Source organism: Sus scrofa, chromosome 10 (genome assembly GCF_054392235.1).
Source record: "Sus scrofa isolate SSC_HxYL_T2T_F1_AM1 chromosome 10, Sscrofa_HxYL_maternal_Yorkshire_Landrace_v2.0, whole genome shotgun sequence".
In the NCBI taxonomy this organism is placed as follows: domain Eukaryota; kingdom Metazoa; phylum Chordata; class Mammalia; order Artiodactyla; family Suidae; genus Sus; species Sus scrofa.
In genome coordinates, this window is record NC_139392.1 from 82,177,579 (window position 1) to 82,204,948 (window position 27,370).

At 39.3% G+C, this 27,370-nt stretch overlaps 1 protein-coding gene across 6 annotated transcripts in view; it reads right to left on the minus strand.

Moving 5' to 3' along the window:
* Nucleotides 1–27,370, minus strand: part of MALRD1 (MAM and LDL receptor class A domain containing 1) — an 860,334-nt gene that overhangs the window by 713,028 nt on the left and 119,936 nt on the right. The window contains exon 1 of one of the 6 annotated variants that reach the window (XM_084980971.1): nt 12,389–12,542. The exons of 4 other annotated variants lie outside the window; for them this stretch is intronic. The gene's annotated coding sequence lies outside the window, so the exon portion shown is untranslated. Of the gene's footprint in view, nt 1–12,388; nt 12,543–27,370 lie in introns of those variants that run through there. One more of the 6 variants, XM_084980969.1, reaches the window with a different exon arrangement.

The following is a 27,370-nucleotide window of genomic DNA, read 5'->3' on the forward strand; positions in this document are numbered from 1 at the left end:
ATGTCAAATCACTATGCAGTACACCTGAAACAAACACTACTGAGCATCAACTATATTTCAATTGAGAAAAAAGATGAGTATTTAAACTCTGCTTTTTATATTTAGCTCCTTATACTTAAGAGCCATGGGACCTAAAACCTTTAGTTAACTGATTTCAAAACTGCAGTTTTTGCTTCCTACAGGTCAGATCAATGTACATCTATTGAATGCCAACTATATGACAATTGGGTTTAGGTTCTGGAGGTAGAAGACGAATAGGAATGGTCATTGTCATTGAAAATTATATTTATACTGTAGACTTAGAGACATAAGTAGATGATTCCAATGTTATTTTTTAAGGTAAAATGAGATATCAAGAAGGTACAACTTCGAGGACCTAAAACCTACATAATAGGCAAGTGGATGTGTTGGAAAGATTTGTTTTCCAGGTTTTATCAGAAATATTTTCATACAGTTTTGGTATTTAAAAAAATCTGTCAACCTTCCAATGTAAGTCCCCTAATCAAAATGTAAAAGTATGAGCAAAGGGAATTTGAGAACAAATCCAAAGGAAAAAAAAATGATTTTTTCTTTTAAGACCATCCTCAGAACCCTATCTCTACTCAATATAAAATGTCCATATGTTCTGTTGAGTGACTAATGGAACTGGAATGAGGTAGAAGAAAAGCCTTCAGATTATCCTAATGATATTTGTTGGAAGTTCAATATTATAAAGTCTCTTAAAAAGATACAGGAAATTTTACTTCCTGTAGTGACAATTCAAAATTTCCTGCAGAGAAAAATCAGAAAGCTGCATAAATATTTTAAAAATCTCTAATTGGCAAAAAGTGGCTAATTAGGCATTAAAAAAAACTGGATAGCCATGTCTTTCCCTCTGACTTGAGCCTATTATATCATATTGAATGAATTCCAAGAAGGAGCATCTCATAGATAAACATCCCAAGAGACTCGGAAACTGTAAGGCTTCTCGTGCCTTTGCTTCAGTAACATGGGACATTATTTTTGCCACACTCTTGGTAAAAACTGAGTCAGTATTAGTCTAGACTCAAAGGTAGGGGAATATATAATGCTGTGAATATGGGGGACACGATTCACCGAGTACGGCATCTTTGAGGACTGCTTCCTACAAAAGAACTTAAGGTCACAGTACAGTACTTAACTGACTGACAATCCCAGTTGAACTCCCAGCCTACAACCAGCACCAACTGCTGACCATGTGAGTGAGCCATCAAAAACATGCAGCCTAGTTGAGCCATCAGAGGAGTCTAGCTCTAGTCATCATAGGACTGGAACCATGTAAGAAGCTAAGCGAGAATTTTCCAAGTAAACTCAGTCTCCACAGAAATAGGAAAATGATTAACTGTTGGATTAGGGCATTAAGCTTTGTGATGGCTTGTTGTGCAAAATTAGATAGCAGAAACACCTTTCACTGTCCAGACATTAAGAATAAGGTAAGATGGAGTTCCCATCATGGCTCACTGGTTAACGAATCTGACTAGAAACCATGAGGTTGCGGGTTTGATCCCTGCTCTTGCTCAGTGGGTTAAGGATCTGGCATTGCCGTGAGCTGTGGTGTAGGTCGCAGACTCAGCTTGGATCCCACATTGCTGTGGCTCTGGCGTAGGCCAGCAGCCACAGCTCCGATTAGACCCCTAGCCTGGGAACCTCCATATGCCACAGGAGCAGCCCTAGAAAAGGCAAAAAAAGATCAAGAAAAAAGAAAACAGTATGGTATTGGTATATAAATATATAGATCTATGGAACAAAGAAGATCACAGAAATACACCCATGCACATATGACCATGTACAACACAACAGAAGGAGCTAATAATACAATAATATACAATAGGAAAAGGACAGTCTTCAATAAACAGTATTGAGAAAACTGGACAGCCACATGCAAAGAATGAAACTGACCACTATTCTACATCATACACAAAAACTCAAAATTGATTAAAGACTTAAATCCATAAAAGACCTCAAAGATCAGCAGTAAGCTCTTTGACATAGATGTTAGAGATATTTTTAAAAATCTGACACCAAAAGCAAAAGTAACCAAAAAACAAGTGACAATACATAATACTAAAAAGCTTCTACACAGCAAAGAAAACCATCAACAAAAGGAAAAGGCAACCTACTAAATGGGAGAAAATATTTCCAAATCATTTCTGGTATAAGGTTAATATCCAAACAAAAGAACTTATGCAATTCGATAGCAAAAAAACGCTTGATTAAAACAATAGGAAGAAGATCTGAATAGACCTTTTTCCAAAGAAGAGTCAACAGGTACATGGAAAGATGCTCAACATCATTCAAGACAGCACCTCACACCTGTTAAAATGGTTATTATTGAAAAGATAGGAAATAATGTGTTATTGAGGTTGTGGAGAAAAGGGAACCTTGTGCACTACTGGTGGAAACTTAAATTGCTACAACTATGGAAACACTATGAAGGTTTCCCAAAAAGAACAGAACTACAACCATAAGATCTAGCAAGTCAACTTGTGGGTATTTACAAGAAAACAAAAACACTAACTTGAAAAAAAAATATAGGCACCTCCATGTTCAATACAGCATTACTTGCAATAGCCAAGATTTGGAAGCAACATGTGTTCAGATGGGTGAATTGATAAAGAAATTTTATATATATATATATATATATAAAATTATTACTCAGCCATTAAAAAAATCTTCCCATTTGCAACAACAGGGATGAACCTCTGGGGTATTATGCTAAGTGGAAGAAGTTAGAGAAAGACAGATATGATAGGATCTCTCTTACATGTGGAATCTAAAAAAAACAAAACAAGCCCCCCAAAAAACAAAACAAAAAAAAAAAAAAGAGAGAGAGAGAGATAGAGACCCCACAACAAGCTCCTGGACACAGAGAAGAGTTTGTAGGTTGCCAGAGGTACCAGGAGGGTGGGAGGAGAAATGGGTGGAGGGATCAAAAGTAAAAAGATAAACAAAGAAATTACATTAAAAAATAAAAAATAGATGAGCTGAAATATTAAGCAAAGATTTATGAAATAATTATAGCCAACATCTTTTCAGCAGAATATAAAAGCGACAAGACAATGTGGACTGTAGAAACAAAGAATGAAAAAGGGATAGATAGTTCCAGGGAAAGACGGCCGACAGTGGAAAATGCTTGTTAAAAGGAGCACATCTATGAAATTTTCAGTACATTAAATCACAGTATAAAAACAAGGAAATAAATGGGAAAAAAATGTGTTTACTGAATTGTTCTGCTCATCCACAGAAATTCATTTGACTGATCCTATGATAGAAATAAAATGATGCTAGCTATGAAATACACATCCACAAAATTTGGAGCTAGAAACTGTCTATATAACCTTCATAAAATGATCTCATATTTAGAAATAGTTTTTTGTTATACCAATATCTAATTTTTATTGGATTATTTGAGTAATTGTGGTAGAATCTGACTTAATGAATGCAAAGATGGAGGAGAGAAAACAACTTCAGCTATTCAGTTGGACTCTTCCTTACTGGAAGGGCTTATTACACAAATCGGGACACTTTCAGATCTCCCACTCAAATATCATTTACCAAAATAACAGTAATAGCACTTAGTATTCCCAACACCATGCTACAGTAGGTATCCAAAAGCGAAATACATCACAACATAACAGTATGAAGTGTACTATTTTTACATCAAGCTATGATCAGTTCTCAGGAAAACACAACCTGTGCTTTCATAGGAAATATATGCAAAATCACAGACTCTGGCTAAAAGCTTTCAAGTTTACTCTCCTAGCCACTCTTCTACATGCACAAGAAACAAATCACTTATAATTTACAAGTTAAACAATGCTTCATAAATCAAAGTTCAACAGAGTTCTGTTACTTTTAAAACATTTATCTTACAGAACCTAGTTTATTAGCAAACAGAATGTCTCTAGGAGATCCCATTTACTCAGACTATAAAAATATAAGTTTCAGGAGTTCCTGTCATGACTTAGCCATTAACGAACCCGACTAGGATCCACGAGGATGCAAGTTCGATTCCTGGCCTCGCTCAGTGGGTCAGGGATCCAGTGTTGCCATGAACTGTGGTGCAGCTCGCAGACATGGCTCAGATTTGGCATTGCTGTGGCTGTGGTGTAGGCCAGCAGCGGTAGCTCTGATTGGGCTGCCTAGCATAAGAACCTCCATATCCCATGGGTGCAGCCCTAAAAGCAAAATTATATATATACACAAATATATATACACACACATACATACATATACACACATATACATATATACACATAGATATATATACATACATAGGGTTCACAGGCACAAAATCCAACCAAAAAATTTTAGATTCAATCTGTAGGTTTATAAGTCCTACTAAAAGATATCTACAAAAGGCAAATCTTTATACTGTTATTTTAATCAATGAAGGATCAGTATCCAGAATATGTAAAGAATTCCTACACATCCATTAAGAAAGACATGTGTTAATAGAAAAAAAAAAAATACAGGAATTTCACATGAAAGTAAGAGGCCAGTGAGAGGTTTCTAATTAGTAATTAGGGAAGTGTACATTAAGACCAAAGAAAGACATAATTTTATGTTCATTAGATTGGCAAAAAGAAGTCTAGCCACATTGTTTTGGTAATAATGTTAAATCATGGGGATCGTATTGCTGATAGGATGTAAAGTTACTGTCATTTTAGGATGCAATGTGACAATTTCTTTTTTTTTTTTTTTGTCTTTTTGCCTTTTTTCTAGGGCCACTCCCTCGGCATATGGAGGTTCCCAGACTAGGGGTCTAGTTGAAGCTGTAGCTGCCAGCCTACGCCAGAGCCACAGCAACGTGGGATCCAAGCCGCATCTGCGACCTACACCACAGCTCCCAGCAACGCCGGATCCCTAACCCACTGAGCAAGTCCAGGGATCGACCCCGAAACCTCATGGTTCCTAGTCGGATTTGTTAACAACTGCACCATGACCAGGAACTCCCACATCTGATCTACTTCTTTGGTCCTGTTACAGAGTTGAGAAGTTGCAACAAAAAATCTAAGACACACAAACCTAAACATTGCCTACCTTGTCCCCTGCAGAAAATGTTTGGCAACCTCTGCTCTAGTTCATCAGTTCAGTGATTGTTTCTTGGTTTTTCACACTTCATAAACCTACAGATGTAACTTATTTTTGTATATACAATTACATAATTTTTTTCAAATTTAGTGTTCCTATAGAAACACCTTTTTTTTTTTTTTTTTTTTTTTTTTTTGCTATTTTAGGGCCATACCCACAGCATATGGAGGTTCCCAGGCTGGGGGTCGAATCGAAGCTACAGCTGCCGGCCTACACCACAGCCACAGCAACGTGAGATCCAAGCTATGTCTACAACCTACACCACAGCTCATGGCAACGCCGGATCCTTAACTGACTGTGGGAGGCCAGGGATTGAACCTGCATCCTTATGAATCCTAGTCGGGTTCATTAACCACTGAGCCACAAAGGGAACTCCCTAGAAATGCATTCTCAGATTAGATTACTTGAACTGTCCCCGCTTTAATGTGGCTGAGGGGGACCTTCATCCTACTAGCCCTTCTAACATCATAACTCTTCATTAGACCAACCAGGAGAGTCACCTGCTCCTAATCATGAGGAAAATCCAGAATGGACCTATCATAGGTTAAGAACGACAGTAACAAATCCTGAAAATAGTTGTCACATTAGATTCTTAGGGCTGCTGGAACAAAGTACCATAAACTGAGTGCTTTACATTACAGAAATTTATTCTTACACTTGTGGAAACCACAAGCTTAAAATAAACCACAGTGGCAAGATTAGTTCCTTCCAGAGTTCCTGGGGGAGTTATCAGTTCCATGCTCCTCTCCTGGCTTCTGTACTTGCCTGCAATCCTTGGTGCTGTTTGACCTATAAATACCTCACTCTGGCTTTGCCTCTCTAGTAACATGCCCTCTTGTAAGGACACCAGTCATTGGATTGGGGACCTCCTTACTTCAGTATGACCTGATATTAACTAGTAACACTTGCAAGGATCCCATTTCCAAATAAGGTCCCATTCTGAGCTTCCAGGTAGACACAAATGTGGGGGGTAAACTCTTCACCCCAATACAGTTGGTATGCCCCAAAGAAAGGGATGGTGCTTCTATACTAGAATATAGCAAATTCTTAAAGTTATCATGAGAGTACTGGCAAATATGTTGTTCAGGGACTATTCAGGAAGATGGAAACCACTCCTAATATTGAAAATAGAATTGAACAGAAGTAGTTGGGTACAGTGGCATTTGGAAGGTTGAAGAAGTCAAATGGGATGGCAAGGCAGCCCAGGTATTAGCACAGAGGAAGAGACAAGGGGGGTGAACTGTCAGAGCCCAGGGATGCTGATCACCAAGTAGCAGCTCAAGCAGCAGTGAGCCTACCAGGCACAAAGGGGACCCTTGAAGAGAGAGAGCAGCTGGCAGAGATACATCAAGAGGGGCACAGGGGAGAGGGCTGGGGGTACCCTGGCTTTTCCTCCCAACTGCCATCTAAGCCCTACCTGTCCCCCAGCCTCCCATGTGCCAGGCTCTAACTGGAAGCCCACATCAGCTGGAAAAATCAGTATGAGGATACGTTGACCTCTACTGCCAAGCAGGAGAAAGGCTGGGAACAAATCTGGGGGCAAACAGGCCATGGCCAGCCCAGCCAACATGGAAAACATTAAAAAATAAAATAAAATCAATTCCTCAGATCCCACTAATTAGGATTTAAAATTAAAATTAAACATTTTAAGGGTAGGCCTGACATTAAATGCTTCCATTCTGTTCAGTCTTCTCACTGACAAGCACTGTTGCTTCATTATTAATTCTTAGAAAACTGATAATTTAAGAAAACAGCTAATGGACTTAGGAAAATCCTTTAAAAAGCTGAATATATTTTTTTTAATGTGTACATCCTCATATGATAAGTGTGATACTCACCTAAAATGCTAAATATCTGTTTGACTTTACCTCTTCTCTGGGCTTCTTTTGAGCTTATATAAAAGCACTTTCTGTAGGACAAGCCACATTAATAAAGTAACTAAGTGCCTCCTTTTCCTTCCCTCTTTCCTTCCCATTAGATTTAAGAAAAGTAAAGAACTTGACTATACCCCCCTTGAAAAAAATCCACTTATACATTCTAATTCAAACCTTATAAGCAATTGTAAACTATAATAAAGCATTCTGATTCACCCATAAAAATGCAGAAAAATGCTTTCACCACGCATTGATTTGATACAAAATGGAAATGCTATCAATATTGCTATTTTGTGACCTGTCTATAACCTTAGTACAATTAACTCTAGTAAGAAAAAAGAAAAAAAGAAAAAGGAAAAAAAGACCTAACACCATACACAAAAATAAACTCAAAATGGATTAAAAACTAAATGTAAGACCAGACACTATAAAACTCTTAGGGAAAACACAGGCCAAACACACGCCAACATAAACCACAGCAATATCTTCTCAGATCCACCTCCTAGAGTCATGACAAAAAGAACAAAAATAAACAAATGGGACTTAATTAAACCTATGTTTCTGCACAGCAAAGGAAACCCTAAACAAAACAAAAAGACAACCCACAGAATGGGAGAAAATATTTGTAAATGAATCCACTGACAAAGGATTAATCTCCAAAATTTATAAATACCTCCTGCAGCTCAATACCAAAAAAACAAACAACCCCATCAAAACATGGACAGAAGGTCTAAACAGACAATTCTCCAAAGAAGACACACCGATGGCCAAAAAACACATGAAAAGATGTTCAATGTCACTCATTAGTAGAGAAATGCAAATCAAAACTATTATGAGGCACCACTTTACACACCAGCCAGAATAGCTGTCATCAAAAAGTCTACAAACAAACGCTGGAGAGCATGTAGAGGAAAGGGAACTCTTGTTACGCTGTTGGTGGGAATGTAAATTGGTGCAACCACTGTGGAAAACAGTATGGAGATGCCTCAGAAAACTAAACATAGAATTACCATTTGATCCAGCAATCCCACTCCTGGGCACCTATCCAGAGATAACCAAGATTCAAAAAGATATATGTACTCCAATGTTCATTGCAGCACTCTACACAATAGCCACGACATGGAAACAACCTACATGTCCATGGATAGGAATGGATAAAGATGTGGTACATATACACAATGGACTATTTCTCAGCCATTGAAAGGAAAGAAATCACAGCATTTTTAGCAACATGGATGGACCTAGAAATTATCATCCTAAGTGAAGTCAGTCAGACAGTGAGACACCAACATCAAATGCTATCACTTACATGCAGAATCTAACAAAAGGACACAATGGACTTCTTTGCAGAACAGATACTGACTCACAGACTTTGAAAAACTTGCAGTTTCCAAATGAGACAGGTTGGGGTGTTGGGAAATGGGCTGGGGGTTTGTGATGGAAATGCTATAAAACTGGGTTGTGATCGTCGTTGTACAACTATAAATGTCAACTGAATAATGAAAAAACAAAAGAAAACAATGTATCTAAAGCTATTAAAACCATCCCATTTTTTGGACAGATATAAACCCTTACTCCCTGCTCATTTAAAATCCTTGACACTTTAGTAGCTTTGATGCAAACCCATCCCCAGGAAGACAGCACAGCAGATAATTAGGATGATGACCATTTTCTTGGACTGTGGTGATGACAAACCACATATAGAAAGATTAAACAAAATGAATGGCTCAGATACAGACTTAGTTGGAGAATTTGTAACCTAAAACATACTTAACAACATGCTTGGAAGATGGCACAAAACTGTCCCATCATATTCGTGAAAGAGAAGGATTTACTTAAAGCTGCCATTTGAATCTTATTAAAGACTTGACTGACAGCAAGGAACCACAGGTATGGGCTTATTTACTAGCTAAGCTTACGCTGGTCATTAGGCTCAATCTCAGTAAAAGCACAAGCAAATGGCTAAGAAAGTAGCTCATATATTATTTAATAAGGACATTTATGAAACTTATCAATGAAATTATCTTAATAAAACATGTCCAAAAAACATCATCTAACAAAATTTATTGTCAAGCAGTTTTGAAGAATTTCTTAAAACTGAAATTATTAACAATTTCATGCTTTCAAGCTATAAAAAAGATGTGTTCAAACACTGCCCTGTGATCTCCAAAGGTACAATTGAAGCACAAATTAATGGACTTCTAGGCCCACTCAAATGTTTTCTTTCCCTTTTGGGAAAAGACACTGCAGTTCCAATTGCTTTTACAAAACCCAAAGTATCCTGAGAGTGAGAGCCAACAAAAGGCCCATCTGAAACATAATTTGTTGACCAAACAGGAAATTTCAGTATTCCTTTCAGCATTCAGGTACGTAACCGACAATTAAGAATCATTGAACTATGCCTTCAAAACTGCAGTTGTTTTAAGAGATGGCTTGCCTCAACAAACACAGGCTTTGAAGAAGTCAGGGATGCAGGCTTTGGAGTCAAGAACATCTGGCTCAGAAGCAGAGCTCTGCCTTTTACCATGTGCACAACAGTGTGATTTACTTAAAGCTTCAGTTTCGTTATTTTTAAGATAGAAGAAACTCATGAGATGATTCTAAGAATTAGTGTACAGAAACTACTCAGAGCCTGGTACTGAGTTATTGCTTACTAAGTCATTTTACTGATGTTTTACTATGATTATTGAAGTATAAGTTTAAGAACACCAATCACATTGCTTTTTTTTTTTTTTTTTTTTTTTTGTCTTTTTAAGGCCACACACAAGGCATATGGAGGAGGTTCCCAGGCTAGGGGTCCCATCGGCACTATAGCTGCTGGCCTATACCAGACAGCCACAGCAGTAGGGATCCAAGCCACATCAGCAACCTACACCACAGCTCATGGAAATACCAGATCCTTAACCCACTGAACGAGGCCAGGGATCGAACCTGTGTCCTCATGGGTGCTAGTCGGGTTCATTAACCGCTGAGCCGCAATGGGAGCGTCCCGCATCGCTTTCTTGAATTATAGCTAAAACAAATGTCAGTCAGGATAGCTGAGTTTAAAGTGTTTGTCCTCAATATATCTGAAGAATGCCTTTTATGAAAGGAAAAAAAAAACCCAATCCATTATTTTTTTGAGAATTGTTTGTTGTTCACATTCTCAGAAGGGTCCAGGAAATAGCTTGAATTAAATTGTGGTGTCCTGTGGGGCGGGGCAGGGCACCACAAGTAAGGCGGCAGCTTAGCAGTTGTTGGATAATTTGCATTTTAGCAAGAGGCGAGGTCAGAAATATTTGGGGGCCAAAGCTGGGTTAAATCATACTGAAAACAGTGTAGGTGTTCAGGGTTCGTTTTCAACATAGTTTTAGGATGACAAAATGATGACCTCACAACTACTGCGTGTACACTGGGAATGAGCTACAAATGAAGTTAACGAACTGGAGTAAGATACATCTACACTCTGTTTATACTTTGAGGGTTAACACACAAGCAGGTAGAAGCAGAGAGAATAGTTGGGAAACAAATTCTGACACAATGAGTTTTAGCAGAATGTTTGAGACAGAGAAGAAGGCAGGGGTGTGTAAGGTGAGAGAGTAATTCCTTCCCGAGATTCAGGAATGGCAAGGGTATAGACACATGTTATTGTCTAGCTTTGTCTGTCTGCAGATGAGAATTTTGTAAGAGTCTGAAGGCCTTGACCTAACCCTCAGTTTTCACTTTTGCAAAGTGAGAATAAAAATACCTGTCTTGGAGTTCCCATTGTGGCTCAGCAGGTTAAGAACCCAACTAGTATCCATGGGTCTCAAGTTCAATCCCTGGTCTCGTTCAGTGGGTTAAGGATCCAGCATTGCTGTGAGCTGTGGTGTAGGATGCAGATGCAGCTCAGATCTGGGGTTGCTGGGGCTGTGGTGTAGGCCAGCAGCTACAGCTCCCTAGCCTGGGAACCTCCATGTGCCGCAGGTGCAGCCCTAAAACAAAACAAAACAAAACAAAAACCTGTCTCCTAGGACTGCTTAGAGGACTAACGATATTTAAAACAAACAAACAAAAAAAACCTTGTACATATCAGTAGTCACTCCAATGATCACTATTATTCCATTCTGTGTCAGCCATTGATGTGCTTCTATAACTCATGTCCAGCTTCCCACATTTGTATTTGAAAGAAATAATAAAAGACTCACCACCTCTTGAATTTCCTACATTCTCAAGAATAAGGCAAGAGCTATTAGAAACATAGTAACTAGAAATGACCTATTCATTTCTCTCCCAGTAATATTTCCTAAGGGAATAATCTTTAGTATTAGCAAAGGTTTAGTTACAGAGACATGGATATGGTTCAAAATTATGCTTACCTAGAGTTTTAGCCAGAGGAAAATTCTAATATTGCCTGAGAAAAATAAACTCAATTATTCTGCAGTCCCAACTCAACTATTTCAAAATGCATTGAGGAAAAAAAGACAACATGGAAACAAAAATATGCTTTGAATTTGATCTCTAACTTCTGCTGGATGCCTCCCGCCATAGAGTTTCTTCTGCGTGAAGTGAAGTTTTTTTAGAACTTCCTAGGTTTAGGCAGGGGCATTGTATCTTCCAGGCCAAATGTTGCCTGAAAGTCTATTCCATTATTCAGCATTTCATTGTTTTATGACTGTTCCCTATCATTTACAATTACACATGGCCCAGCTTTGAGGTCTGATGTTAAGAGCTGTGTTGCCACTCAAGCAGAGCCTTGTAACTCATGAAGTTACATTTATCCCATGCAGTAGAATTATTTCCTCAGCCTTTGGAATTTCTGAAACAAAAACTACTGCTTCCCTCGATTCCTTCTGCTTCCGTTATTTGAGGAATGTCTCATACACACGCTATTGAGAACTTTGGCACTATTTCCTTCTCACTCTTTCCCCCTCTCCCTATTCTACAACTACGAAGAAATAAAATGTCCTACAGTTACACTGTTGTCATGAAAGATGCTCATTTCCTAATGAAAATGAAATCTGTACTCCGAGCAATTCTGTCTTCAATGACAGTCACAGTTTTTCAACCACCCCTTGTCCAGGACACAAGCTCTCCCGTCTCTGTCGCGCTGTCAGAGATCTTTTACTGCCTCTGGTTTTGCTCGGACCATTCCATCACATTGAAACACCTTTTCCATCTTCCTCAGTCTTAAATATGCTGCCAAACTCGTCCTCCAAATTAGCTTTCTAATTGCTCTCCCTGCTCCCGTACTTGACTCTACACCGCTGTTCTTCACACAGTGGCCAAATTGACCTTTAGCAAAGAGTTCACCTCACGGCCAAGGGCGTCGGGTGACCTTTGAGCCAGATCTACGGGGCAAGTGAAGGGCCGACACCCAGGCCCTCTCTGAACAGTGCTCACTGTCAACACTCCCTCCACTCATTCCCGCCTTCCGCCCTTACCGTCCTTGTTCTCCACCAGAAACCTTCTTCTCCCTCCTCCACGCAACTCCCAAAGGTCGCATAGATTTCTCACTTCACGTAATTCAAGTTTCTACTCCGATGTACTCTTCAGAGAAGCTTTCTCCCACCACCCTAAGATCACATCCTTCCCACCTTTTGACCACGTGTTGTTCCTTTCCCTGATTTTTTTTTTTTTTTTTTTTTTTTGGCAGCACTTATTTCTATTATTTAGAGCAGCACTTTTCCCTTGTTGAGAGACTAAATATTTAAGCACTGGCTAAGTTATATGTAAAAAATAGAACTCTGACCCACAATCTGTAGCAACCATCCCAGGAAGCCAAGCTATTTTCTACTAATCAGACCTACAGGAAATCAGGCTGCTGTCTCTTAACAACCATTCCAGGAAGTCCAACAATAACCCCTGTAATAAATAGGCCCCGAATGTCCAGACATAATAACTGCTTCCCTAAATTTTGACCCACTTCCAACTTAGGGCCAACTGGAGAAAGCCAAATACGTCTCCCTAACTACATAGGTTATCCACTTTCATCAGCCTCCCTACAGTTCTTCGTGCCAGCAACCTCCCAACAGGACATTTGTGAAGTCTTCCCTTTTTCTCTATTATAAAGCTTTCCCACTCCTCTGCCTATGTTTGGGTTTTTGTCAAATGCAATTTTCAGTGGTAGCTGACTCTGAGCTGGCTATAGCAAACTCTGAATAAACAGCTGTGCTTGTTCTCTGTATTTTCATTGTTAACAATGCAAAAATAAATGAAGACTGACCTATCTCAATAAGGATATTAATTCCATGAGGACAAAGAATGTCTATTTGTTTACTGATTCTCTGGCATGTGCAGTGGTACTTAGAACCACTCTATGCTAAATAAAATAATGAGCAAATGAGTAACTAAACGAGCAGCTTTCTTGACTATAAGAGTCAGGATGCACCCCTTACTCCTCTGCAATCACTTGTCGTCTAGCTTCTATCACCTGCATGGACCCCATTGGTCTGCTTTGTAATGCAGCACCTGTGCCCTTGTCCTTGTACTGCCTCCCCCCTACTATAAGTTACTTGAATACAGAGAATGGTGAATATAGCTTTTCATGGCAATAGCTCCTGCTATCCTCTAAACATGTCTCCAATTGCTTTGTGCACATCTCTTGTCTTTAAGTCCTCATTTCTGTCCTCCCTTAATTTACTGAGGGCCCTCAGGAGAAATCAGCTCCTCTGAACTGCAACTTGCTTATGCGTAAAAGATGGTTGGACCACACAATCCATAGCCCCTTCCAACTCCAAGCTCTGATTCTCTTAGGCCCTGAAGGTAAAAGACCAAGAAGGCAAAAAGGGCTTAAGCTTGCAAATGACTTTCAGTTTAGTATATTCCAAAAAGATGTAGGTTAAAAACTCAGTTGTTACACATTGCAGGTAAAACTTATTTATATTCAAAGCACTGGGGAAGTTTCCCTGTAAAACACAAGAAACAACCCAGCATGCTGATGAAGTTCCTGTCCTTGGAGAACAATCCAACTTTAAAAACAGAACAACAAAACCAAAGGCTTGTTAGGGGTAAAATGTGTCAATCTCTGATATCTTAAGGCAAAGACACCACCGAGGAACTTCCCGCCAGATGTGAATCAAATCCTTTAATAGAGTTTAACAGTCTCCACCAATTATGCAGCCCAAACACCAACGGAAAATGCATTAGTACTACATGTAGAATTTCCAAGACTTTTGTAGTTGAAGTTTTTCTTTCAACAGCTACCTAATATTAATTAGGTCTTCGATATGTATTTACTATCCACCATTCACCTCTGGGCTCTGCATTACTAGCCAAGTGAATCTGAGCAAGTTATTCCATTTAAGTCGTGCCTTAGTCTCATCAGTTGAATGGGGAGAATGATAGTGCCCAGTTCAGAGGTGTTGTATGGATTAAATGAGTTAATGTGTACAAAACCCTAGAACAGAGACTAACACATAGTTAAGTGATTTATATTGTTATTGGTGTTACTGCTGTTGCTGTTAACTTTTCCATGCAAGCAGCTCAGCTCGCCACCGTGTTAGACAATGTAAAAAGAAGTCATGAGTAAGCCTAGCACAGAGGGTTTTCAGAGCAGTAAATACACTGTATATGTTTGAACGGTTAGATTCATGTATTTATATATTTGTCCAAACTCAAAGTACAACAGCAAGCATAAACCATTATGCAAACTACAGAGTTGGTATGATTATAATGTTTTGACGTGCGTTCAATGGTAACCAAAGTAATGCTCTGGTGGGGGAGGTAATAAGGCAAGCTGTGCCTGTGTGGAGGCAGCGGGGTACATAGGATCTCTGTCCTTTCCCCTCAATTTTGCTGTAATTCTAAAACTGCCCCCCCAAAATTCTCAAATAAAAAAAAAAAGCACACAAAGTAATACCCAGGTCTTGCCCCTCAAAACAGTTTGAAGTCATAGGAGAGGCAGATGACTGTATTAAAAAGGGGAAGTAATAATGTCACATGAGACAAAGATAAAATGCCATGAAAACTAAGCAAAAGGAATAGTGGCCTAGGTTTCCATTTTAGCCCTTATCATACTTTGGTGTGCGCTGTGTGTGTTTAACAGGATTTCGGGTCCTCCTATCTACTCTTTGAGCTGAATGTCACCTGGCAGGTAAGTATCATGGCTAATTCATCTTTGACTCACCTTGCCTTGCTCAGAATAGAAAGGAAGACGTGAGAAGATCTTCATGTCATGGGAATAAAGGTCACCAAGTTCAGGTTCAGATAGATATCATTTGACTGTAAACTGGGCATCCGCACACAAATGTCTGGCAAGAACTTAGAAAGGGCAATTTTAAAGTTCCTCAGGTAAAAGACAGGCCATGTGCTGAGATTTGTACTTGAGGAAAATAGTATGATAGCTGTCTGCAGGATGAATTGCAACAGCAGGAGGTCATTTACATTTTTCAGTGTTATTCCAGTGTCAAGAAATCTAACTCCACGTATTTTTGATGTTCCCTGAGTTTTACATCTTTAATGAGATTTATAAAAAAAACAACTCCAATCCCATTTTTGGAGTGGTATCACTTGGTTCATTATTAAAATAAAATCAAGACATTTGAAATGTGAGGCCATTAGCAGATACTGAATTTTATCTGTTCCAACATTTGTGTTGTAGATACTGTCCAAAAGAAGGATCTTAGAATAGAGCCTTAGCCAAGAAAATTTTATTACAGACTCTGTGGTTTAGATTTTCTATATATCTCGTCCTCTCCATGAGAATTTGACTATAATCTATAACTTTAAAAAAGTAATTTAGGGCAATAGTTCATAGTTACAGGGAATGGAATTAATAAGGGAATAGAATTAATAAATCAGCCTCTTCTATCCTGTAGGTATTGAGAGAACTGTAGTTACAGTAAAATGTTCTTTTAATGACATTTAGCCAAACTGCATTCTAAAATTGAGATTTGCAAAGAACTTTCCCCACATTGCAAGGCAATTATTTACTTCCATCATTTTCTTCTTCTCCAGAAGTTTAGAGTAATTGAAATGTTATTTCCTATATATTTCTAAAAAGATATTGAGACATTTCTAGCCATTTGCAAATTAATACACTGTACCCTCTATGCCAACCTGCTACATAAAAAATCTGTATTGGATAAATTATAAAAAATTGTATTTTTCAAGTTCCCTGTTGACCTAGTGGTTAGCATTGTCACTGCTGTGGCTTGGGTTTGATCCTAGGCCTGGGAACTTCACATGCTGTGGACATGGCCAAAAAAATTCTATTTTTTCAAATACATTGCTCATCTCAAAAGAAAGTTTGGGAAAATCCCCAAAGGCAAGAAATAACAATGATGACAGCAAAGTAAAAATGGAGCGATAAAGAGAAGATGAAGCTAGAAATATCCTGGGGACCAATGTTAACAACAGGAGTCTAGAACTCTGTGAATAGAAGCCCCACCATGTTGTTAACTGATGATACACCTTTGCCAGGATGGAAACTGCTGGACTCAAGTCCCCACAAAGAAACAACCAGAGTGAAAGACTGACTCAACTCAGCTCTGCAGCAAAGGGAGCTAAGAAGATCTGTCTGTCCTTGCCTTACTGCCAGGGAGGGAAAAAAGAAAAATGGCCTCACAGAAAACTTTAGACTTGGACCTGCCACCATATGTATCTTGGGCTTGATTTCATATCACATGTATGATCTGGGAGGTAGAAGCCAAAGTATTTATTCAAGAGGACCCCAGATGGTTAGAAATCCTCCCTGGAGGAAAGTATCCTCCACTCAGCCCCCACAGTCATACATTCGTCCAAAAAAATTAATACATATGAAAACCAGTCCTCTTGGGTGAGACCCAACAGAAACAAAACCAGCAGATTCTGATCCCCAAGGATTCTAATACCGGAATGTGTAGAAGATAAAAATCAAGCAATCAAACGTGTAAAGAATAAAGAACCCATAGCCAAGGATCAAGAAGCTATTAAGTAAGATCAAGTCAATTTGACAAAGAACCAAGGAAAAGGTCTAAAAAATAATCATTCAAGTTCAAACTCAAGGGAAGAGTAAAACAGCACATGAAACAAAAGAATAAACAAGAAATCTAAAGAAGTTACCCAAATGCAATGCAAATAAACAAGAGAATCTAAGGGCTACAGAAAATAGAATGAGAAACTTTAGAATATATCAAGTCACTGTTCCAAACCAAATACAGAGATTGGACTAAAAAAAAAAAATACCTCAAGAATGATGTAGAAGAATTTTCTAGAAATAAAACAAACACTCAAGCAGGATTTAAAATAGAAAGTCGTATCCTAGATTCATCATATTTAAAAGGTAGAAAATAAAATCAGAAAAGATTTAAAGTCACTTGAAAAACCAAAAGAATAAACCAAAGATAAAGAGAGAATAGCAAAATGAAATGAAATAGAAAACAAAAATACAAATACACCAATGAACACTGGGCTCCCCAATGGGGCCATCTGGAATAAAAGACCATAAAATTGATGCTCATATACAAGGAAACATGATATGAGATAGAGGGCATCACCGGAATTCCCATCATGGCACAGCAGAAACTAATCCAACTAGGAACCATGAGGTTGCATGTTCGATCCCTGGCTTCACTCAGTGGGTTAAGAATCTGGCATTCCCCTGAGCTATGGTGTAGGTCGCAGATGCAGGTGGGATCTGGCATTGCTGTGGCTGTGGTGTAGGCTGGCAGCTGCAGCTCTGATTAGACCCCTATTCTGGGAACCTCCATATGCCGCAGGTACAAAAAAAAATAAATAAAAAAGGCATTACTGATCAGTATGGATGAAGTAGGAGCTTAAATACTGATGCTGGAAAATGGATTAATAAAACAGTAATACTGATTAAACACTAAACAAATGTGAGCGCTCACTCCATACAGAAAAAAAAAATCAAGAAGATCAAAGACTTAAAGGTGCAAATGCTTTAATTTGAAATATATAAAGATGGGGGAGTTCCTACTGTGGCTTAGCAGTAACGAACCAGACTAATATACATGAGGATGAAGGTTCTATCTCTGGCCCTGCTCAGGAGTCAAGGACCCAGTGTTACTGTGAGCTCAGTGTAGGTTGCAGATGAGGCTCTGCTCTGGCTTTGCTATGGTTGCGGTGTAAGCTGGCAGCTACAACTCTGATTTGACCCCCTAACCTGGGAACTCCATATGCCCTGGTTGTGGCCCTAAAAAGATTTCTTGAAAAAAGAAATATATAGAGATGGGAAAAATGGAAAAAGACATATAGATGAATATTTTCAGGACCCTGTGAGGATGTATTTCTTAAAACACAAAAGCACAAATCATGATTAAAAAATGAACTTGACCCATTAAAACTAGGATCTCTTTTCATCACGAAGTATTTAAGAAAGCGTAAAATCAAATTTCAAACCTAAAAAAAAAAAGCCTAGAAGATAATTTTGCAATTCATAGGGTGTAATCAAGACAAACAAATCTCACAAAAAAAGGAAAAGATAACCCATTGAAAAATGATCAAAAGAAATATCAATGTCTTATAAGTGAAAATAAGCTGAATTTCATTTTTAATCAGGATTATGAAACTAAGATTACAAATTTTCACACACATCAGACTGGCAAAAACTTAAAAAACTTAACTGTAACAAGTAATAATAAATGTAAAGAATGACAAACTATGCACCATTAGTGCGACATAAACTAATTCAACAGTTCTGGGGAACAATTCGGCTTTTTTTTTTTGGCCTCTCCCACAGCATGTGAAAGTCCCCAAGCTAGGGATCTCGAACGCTTCCCACAAAGGTGACCCAAGTCACTGCAGTGACAACACAGGACCCTTAATCCACTGCACCACAGGAGAACTCTTGGCATTATTTTATAATGCCAATTGCCTGTGGTCTGCATCACACTCTGCTTTAATACCTACTCAATAAAATTGTTTTCTGATCTCCTGGGTTGGTAGAAATTTTTAATTACATTTCCCCAGAATGCTGCAAAAGCAAATCATAGAACAATAGAGTAGGGTATCATTTATAGACAGTTCAAAACCCCAAATTGATCAGTATGCTGTTAAAAATAGGTACCTACATGTTTAAAGAAATGCAATTAGAACAATGGAATTATAATACAATAAAACTGGAATAGATATGGGGTGGGGGAAGAAGAGGGCTTAAATGGAGAGAAAGTCTCTAAGGAAGCTACAATGTACTGGTTTTATTCTCCTCCTCTATCTGGGTGGTGACTACCTAGATACTCAATCTCAGGGTCTTTGTATCTGTTATGTACTGTTGTTGGGGTTCAGTATATGGGACACCCCTGCCTTGCTGTCTAGACAGAGGATGTCACAAGCTACCCTGCCTCTCCATATGCCTCTCTGGGTACCTTGACCTCTGCCCTGGATGTCCCCTATTGTTGCTGAAGCTTAGATCAATGATGCAGGACAGAAAATGCAAAGGAGCTGGCACTCTGACAAGATCAACTTTGACAAATGAGAGGAAGAACCCAATCAAATTCTTTTTTCTGCCCCCAATAGACTTTTTGTCCGACAAGAGCTTCATGGAGCCCCTTTGAAGACATGGGAATACAAACGGGCACTGGGCTCCCTGTTAAAACTGTGAGTGTCCATTCCTCACAGCTTCGTGTCTGCTCATCCTCCCTCCCTGTCTCCCATCCTGTGTTTGGTCCCAATGAAGACTAGCACACAAGCTTTTGCTTCAGGCTCTATTTTGCAGGGAAACAAGAACTAAGATTATTTTGTATCTATTTTTATTGTTATTAAAATTCATTTTATGTATTTCAATTTTTATGTAAGTATAGTTTTAGGAAGTGGTAACAATAATTTCAAGATACAAATGATGCTAATATAAACGACGATCACGGAAAAGTTGTCCCAGGAAAAAACGGGATCCAGAGAACAAATGACAACTTTATTTCAGAAAGAGCTACTCAGTTCTAGAACTGGAGGGAAAGCTGGGATGAGAAAAGAATATGAGAAATAACAAGGTGGCCATGGGAGTGAGTTCATGTCTCATCTGTCTTTGTCGAAGAGAAGTCTTGGCCATTTACTGAGATTGATAGTGACAAGGAGAAAATTGAGAATTGAAGGAAAGAGAATGAAAGCTACTCTCGAGATGAAGCATGCATCCCCAGGAAGGGTCGGTGGAGGGCAGGAGACTGGTCAATGGGAATCTGAAATAGGCAAGCTTGGAGGGCTCTCTGGCTTCTGCTGGCAGTGATCTGTTCATAGAGCAAATTAAACGACCTGCCAAGATAGCAAAGGAGTATGAAGCTGCTAATATCTCTTCCCCAAAATTCAGCCTTGAAGAATTATAGCATCAGGAAGAAAATAGATTCTAGGACAAAAAACAAATCAGGTAAAGAAATATGAGAAGCCCCAGAGAGAGTGAAAGCTGTCTTGAATGGTGGGGGTGGGAGTGAGTGACAGCTGGAGGAGAAGGCTTTTCCTCTCCCTGTGTTGCCCTGGATGACTGTTACGTCTACACTCGCCACAGGAATTAGCAGCAACAGCCCAGGCCTCCGGTGCCTGTTAGGTAGGCTAAGCAGCACAACAACCTGCTATACAGTTAAAGATTTGTTACGAGGTAATGTAAACAGGTGTGACCTGACCAGCTGCCCACTGCATTCCACCTTCCCTCCCTCCTGCTCAAGCTTCCCAGAGCTGGAGGAACAAAACCTGGGGAGACTATGCCCCAGTGCTGTTCCTCCATCAAGCAGTAAAGGTGGTTCTAGGGGAGGTTATTCCATGTCAAGTTTAATGACTGGTGTTCTCTACTCCCCCCTCTCCGAACAGTCTCCCAGAATAACAGAAGATCGATTTTGGCCATCCCCAAATTTACATTGCCAGAAGGTACCTCAGATAAGCACATAGATAAAACTAACCAGACAACTGAAGCTTAACATGATCTCAAATGAAATAGGATGAATTTGTGTCATGTAACAACTATAGCAGAATTACTCAGTCGGAAGGACCAAGAAACTAAGTAGAAAAGCTTCGGAGTGATTCAAAAAGTCGAGGGAGTTCCCTTGTGGCACTGTTGGAAATTAACGCTGGCTCGGGTCGTCCGTGTGGGAAAGTGAGACACGTGGACAAGGAGAAATATCCACAAGACTCCTTACTTCTGCAGAAGGATGCGGGTACTCCAAAAAGTGCGTGCGCCGAACAAAGAACCCTCCCTATTTATCCCTGATGCAGGTGATGTACCTGTCCCCTTCCCATGGGTCAGGTCAGGGCGCACACTCTTCCCGGTTGGCTAATTGAAACAAACTGTTGCTGGGAAAAGAGGTAAAGAGGAAGGGGGTCGCAGGGGCGTTTCAGCTTAAACCGGAACAGATGGAGTTACCAAGATTTCCTTTGATAGAAAGGACATTATGTTACTTTCCACAACACCATCAATTAAGGTTCTGGCATTGTCACTGTAGCAGCTCAGGTCACTGCTACAGCAATGGGTTCAGTCCCTGGCCCAGGAACTTCTATGTGCCACCTGTGCAGCCAAAAAAAAAAAAAAGTTATTGAAAATTTGAAGAAAGAAAAAGTAGGGCTCAGTGTAGTATTTACCACGAACAATACTGTATTCGAAATAAGAAATACATAAGCAAGATGACTGTTTTATTGAAAAAAACAAGTTAGAGAACTGGAAGAAAAAGTGAGAAACTGGGAAAATAGCAGGAAAGGATGAAGAGGTAGAAATTTTTTCCAATTAAAGATTTTAGAAACAGACACACCAAAATACAGCTATGAGTCCTAGAAGAAAAGTAAAATATTGAAGGCAAAAAGTATAAGAAATCAAGATAAAATCCCAAAATTAAAGAGAAGCGAAAGACCCCAGATCCAAAGGCTTAGAGTGCTAACTACTAGAGATGAAAAGAACCCACATAAGAAAAATGTTTTAAGATCAAACACAAAGTTCTAAAGGCTTTCAGAGAGAAAGCACTGATCTACCAAAGAATAAAAATCACTTCGAGAGTGAGGCCCAAGAACATGCATTTCTAACAGGTTCTCAGGTAATATTAATGCTGCCACTCTAGGGATAACACTGAGAAATACTGTATTTAACTCACAAAGTGAATTATCAAGCAGGAGAAAAAAATCAGAGATACGGAATATCTGAATAATACACTAACATGCTATTAGGTATACAGAGAATTCTGTACCTAAGAGAATGCAATTTCAGGTACATACAGGATTATTTACTAAAATAAACTATTAGGCTTCAATACAGCAAGCCTCAAATTCTGAAGAATGAATATTGTGAAGCCGCTATTTTCCAAATGTAATGCAAAAAATGTTTTTAATAATTCCTTTAGAATGAAACTGGACTTTAGTCAAATTGCTGTTTTTGAGACAGATGAAAAAGCAGATGTGTACATACATACATATATACATACATATATTTCCTAGTTCTATTTACTAAGGAGCATTAGAAGTAATGAAACCAGTAAAAATGAACACCTCCAAGTGCTCAAATTCTGGTTTGCAAATGATATTCTTCAACACAAGGAGCAAGACTCCTTAGAAAAACTGGTCAATTTCCAGGGTGGGCAAGGAAAACAGAAGATTAAGCCTAGAGCATCTTCTGGTGTCAGAAAGTAAAGCAGTACCTAAAGAAAACAGACAGTAGTTTGTCAAAGACCATAGGAAAAAATCTGGATGGTAAAAACAGCATATGAGACTCAAAGTATTTCTCCTCTCAAATACTCAGTAATCTCAAAAGCAAAATAATTGCTTTTATATTGGAAAATCCTGACAAACACCATCTTAACCAAGTGATCAAGCTCAGCATCACCGGTAATATACATCGACATCAAGGACCCCTGAATCTGTTTTGATATGGTCTGTGGTATGTTTCCCAATTATGCACAACCTTGGACTAATCATGTGGAATCATACTCTCAACCCAGATTGAGGTCGTTCTACAATTTGCCTGACCAGTACTTTTCCAAAGTGTCTAAGCTGCACAAGACAAACCAAGATTGAGGAAGTGGTGCAGATGGGAGAACGTTAAAATACACTGAACATTTAAATGTGATGCAGAAACCAGGATTGGACCGTGGGAGCAGAAATAATGCATTACTAGAAAACTGGTTAGATCCAAATATGTTCTGTATGTTAGTTAATAGTATTGTGCCTAGGTCAGTTTCTTAGTTTAGATCATTGTTCTGTGGTTACAGTAGATGCTGATACGTGGGAGTCAACTTGGCACATCCCAAAATCACTTCTTTGGCATGAAGATTTTTTGAGCTGAAACAATCAAGGTCTAAAAGCCTCAGGAACAACCTTTGCCCTTCCTACTAACTGCCTAAAGAATGTAGATAGAGGACCTGCTTCCAGGAAGGTAGCTGTCACCCCATGTAACTATAATTGAACTAGGTGTATGGACAGAAAAGGACCTAGCAAGTAAATGAAAATTCTTCTGTGAGCCCTTGTCTCTTCAAGGCCAGCAAACATTTGTTTACCAAACATTTATTTTCTTTTTTTTGTTGTTGTTGTTGTTGTTGTTGTTGCTATTTCTTGGGCCGCTCCCGCGGCATATGGAGGTTCCCAGGCTAGGGGTTGAATCGGAGCTGTAGCCACCGGCCTACGCCAGAGCCACAGCAACTCGGGATCCGAGCCGTGTCTGCAACCTACACCACAGCTCATGGCAACACCGGATCGTTAACCCACTGAGCAAGGGCAGGGATCGAACCTGCAACCTCATGGTTCCTAGTCGGATTCGTTAACCACTGCGCCACGACGGGAACTCCCTATTTTCTATCTCTATGTAAAATGCCTTCTTCCCCTCTGAAGTCCTAAACCATCACCCCCAACATTCCCTTTTGTCTTTATCTGAAGATGTTATTCAAAGTGAGAATTGCAGCCACTTTGCTGAATTACTCAGTTCTCCTGGGTATGCATGTTAAACTTTTGATTGTCTCTTCTGAATCTGTCTCATGTCAATTTAAGGCTTAGGCCAACCAGATCAATCTAAAATAGATGAAAATTTCTTCTTGCCCAACACCTATACAAGTCAAGGGTGAATGAAAGGCATCTAAGGATTCCCTTCTATTTTTTGGTAATTCTTCTGTAAGTCTAAATTATCAAGATAAAAAGTTAATTTTTAATGAAGTCATACCTAAAACCTCAACAAGATGGGACATCGTTTTAAATTTAGAGCTGTGGCCATAAAGGAACTTTCAAAAGCCTTTTTTTTTTTGTCTCTTTGCTATTTCTTGGGCCACTCCTGCAGCATATGAAGATTCCCAGGCTAGGGGTCGAATCAGAGCTGTAGCTGCCAGCCTACGCCAGAGCCACAGCAATGCAGGATCCGAGCCGAGTCTGCAACCTACACCACAGCTCACGGCAACGCCGGATCGTTAACCCACTGAGCAAGGGCAGGGACCGAACCCACAACCTCGTGGTTCCTAGTTGGATTTGTTTTTTGGGGTTTGTTTGTTTTTTGTCTTTTTGCTATTTCTTTGGGCCGCTCCCGCGGCATATGGAGGTTCCCAGGCTAGGGGTCAAATTGGAGCTGTAGCCACTGGCCTATGCCAGAGCCACAGCAACGTGGGATCCAAGTCGCATCTGCAACCTACACCACAGCTCACAGCAGTGCCGGATCCTTAACCCACTGAGCAAGGGCAGGGAGCAAACCCACAACCTCATGGTTCCTAGTTGGATTTGTTAACCGCTGCGCCACAACGGGAACTCCCATTTTTTAATTAATAATACTTTTGTACATCAGATTTTTTTTCTTTCATGGCTTTTCAGCTCATTTCATCACAATTCAAAATGAACAGAGAACCTAAGAGTAAACATAAATGTTGTGTGTTACCAAAATATTCAAAGTAAAACTTCTAGAAAGTGCTAAACAGTATATAACAGGTAGTTTTGATTCTTGCCCCTCCCCCCTTATCTGAGAACTTTCCTGTAGCACCCTCCTGCCCTGGATGATTGAGTCCAGAGAAAACACCTGAGCCTCAAAGAGTCCCTATGGACTGGTCTGCTTAGAGACTGGTCAGTCTCTCCAGTAATTTAGGGACCGGTCCAGACATGACTATGCACATTTTTGCACATTTTATCATTTCTAAAATCAGAAGGCATCTTACAAAAGCTTATACATCATATTTGACTGACAGTAGTTTTTCTTAACAATACGTAATATAACGGTTCATCTTAAGAGTATCAGGATATGTGGTGCAAATAGAGTGAGTCTCTTGAACACTTGATTGGGAGACCACATAGGTCTGGTGCTGCTATGAAGATAAAGAATGAAGCAAACATGGAGAGTTAAAGAAGAGAGATCTTGTGGCCCCAAAGAGACACAAAAGAACGTTTATGTGAGATAGCAAGAATCGTTGCTTTGGCCCCTGACAGTATTCCATTTTGCTTATCTCAGCTTTTTTGTGGCCCAGTGGCATTTTCATTATTAGGTTTTGTGAGTAACTCTCATACCTTTTGTTCCTCAAACAATATACATAAGACATCTAGGTTATTTAAGGACACCAAAACATTAGTAAAGCGGCCAAATCCCTCAGAATTTCATAAAGAACTCTGTCATATGCATTCAATGTGTTTAATGCGGAGGTGCTATCATTTGCTATACATTCATCTTATCAAAAAGGTTACTTCCCATGCCAAAGCTGGACAAAGACCATAAAAGAATGTTTAAAGACAAGGACAAATCTCACTCAGAAATGGCAAAGGCAAAAATTAATAAATTAGGAAGAAAATTTAAGAACATAATTGGGTTATGCATAAAATCAATTAAGCTGCTAAAGTGAAGATCCCAAGCATTACATGGTCTCCCTTTTAAAGACATTGCTGAGGTAGTGGATTCTTTTCCTCTTTTTCCCTAACAGTGATGTTTCTATTTTGTAGTTTTTGTTTTTAATTCTATGGTTCCTCGTGAATTTTACACATTCAGGAGCACCATTTTTACTTGTGTACTTGAATTTAGAATTAAGCAAATAGGAAAAAATATTCATAGGGCACAAGTCATTGACAGGAGCATTTTTTCTTAATTATACATTCACATGCTTGCTTGTAAATACCTCCATGATGTCATCACCATGGAGATTCAGTAGAGTGTTGTGCAGCACAGATAACAAAGTGAGAACAGCATCTCAAAGGCAGTGATGGAAAGCCAAGTAAACAACTAAGGTTCTCAGTATTTCATACTTCAGAACCTGAGCCTTCTTTTGTCCTTCTGTTATCTCGGCTCAGGTTCCCCCAAAAGACAGAGTCTGAGACAAGACAGTACACAGTACATGCAGTGACTTTCGTCTGGAAAATAATCATAAGAAACAGAAATGTGAGACTGGGAAGAATGAAAGAGAAGGTATGATAAGAAATACATGTTCAGTCTTTGTCCCTAGTTTCTGACAGTTTCTAAAACCCTTGGAAGTTTCTGAGTGACAGACGTGAGAGAAGCATCTTATGTTATTCCTAACAAGCCCCTGATACCTGAGTTTATGATAATGAGGTGACTCCTCATTGGCCCCTACATGGCTTCTGGATGAAGGCTGGTTACCAGAGGGACCAAACTGTCATTAGAGGATTGGGGCTGGAAGCCGAAACCCTGGGGAGGGAAGAAAGACTGGCATTCAAGCACCAGTGCCCAGTGATTTAATTAATCATGCCCTCATAACGAAAAGCTCTGAACTATAGGCTTTCAAGGGTCAAGCCAGAGGGGTGGCTTGGGTGGTCTGCCCACCCCTTGGTAGTGCTAGGTGCAGGCACCACGCACAGTAAATACCCTGCTTTTGCTTCCAATCCCTAGAAGTGGCAGTTTATTTGTGGCCTTTTTGTATGGTATTATTCACAATTTGCCCCAACTATATCTGCATGTAGCTATTTTTAGCCCCCTGTAGTTTCTTTGTATTCTGTTTCTCCAAGAGATGTTGCACAGGTGCAGGTGCAAGCACTCCGATAGAGGGTTCCAGGTTCCAGCCTATCTCACTAAGAAAAAGCCGATATAAGAGAGTATAGCAGAAACAAACCATTTTACATGGTTTGGTCTTTTTTAGTAGTGTGAACATCAATGCATTTACTCTTAACATAATCATGCAGGATGTTGTGGTAATCAATTTGTTGAAAATGCAATCCTTAATCATTGTTACTTATGACTGTTAAAAAAAAAATCAGTTTCTGATCCATGAAACCCTCTCAAAAGATGGCTATTTCTCTACATTTATTCTGTTGGCATAATAAGCAGGCTTAAACTTAACACGTACTACAAGGAGGTGATTTTACCCCAGTAATGAAGCGAGTAGACTTAAACAAAAGCGGAAGACTGCTTTATGGAAATAGAAAGCTCCATTTGCAGTTAATGAATTATGGTATCACGTTATACTAAATGAAGGAAATGCACATGTAACCATATAAACTACAATAGACATGAAAATGCCATCACAGGTGAGTGCTAATTGTCAGGAAAGCAGAGAGCAGTGTCTAAGAATTAAACATGCCTGAGGAATTAGGGAACATTCCTTCACAGATGGACC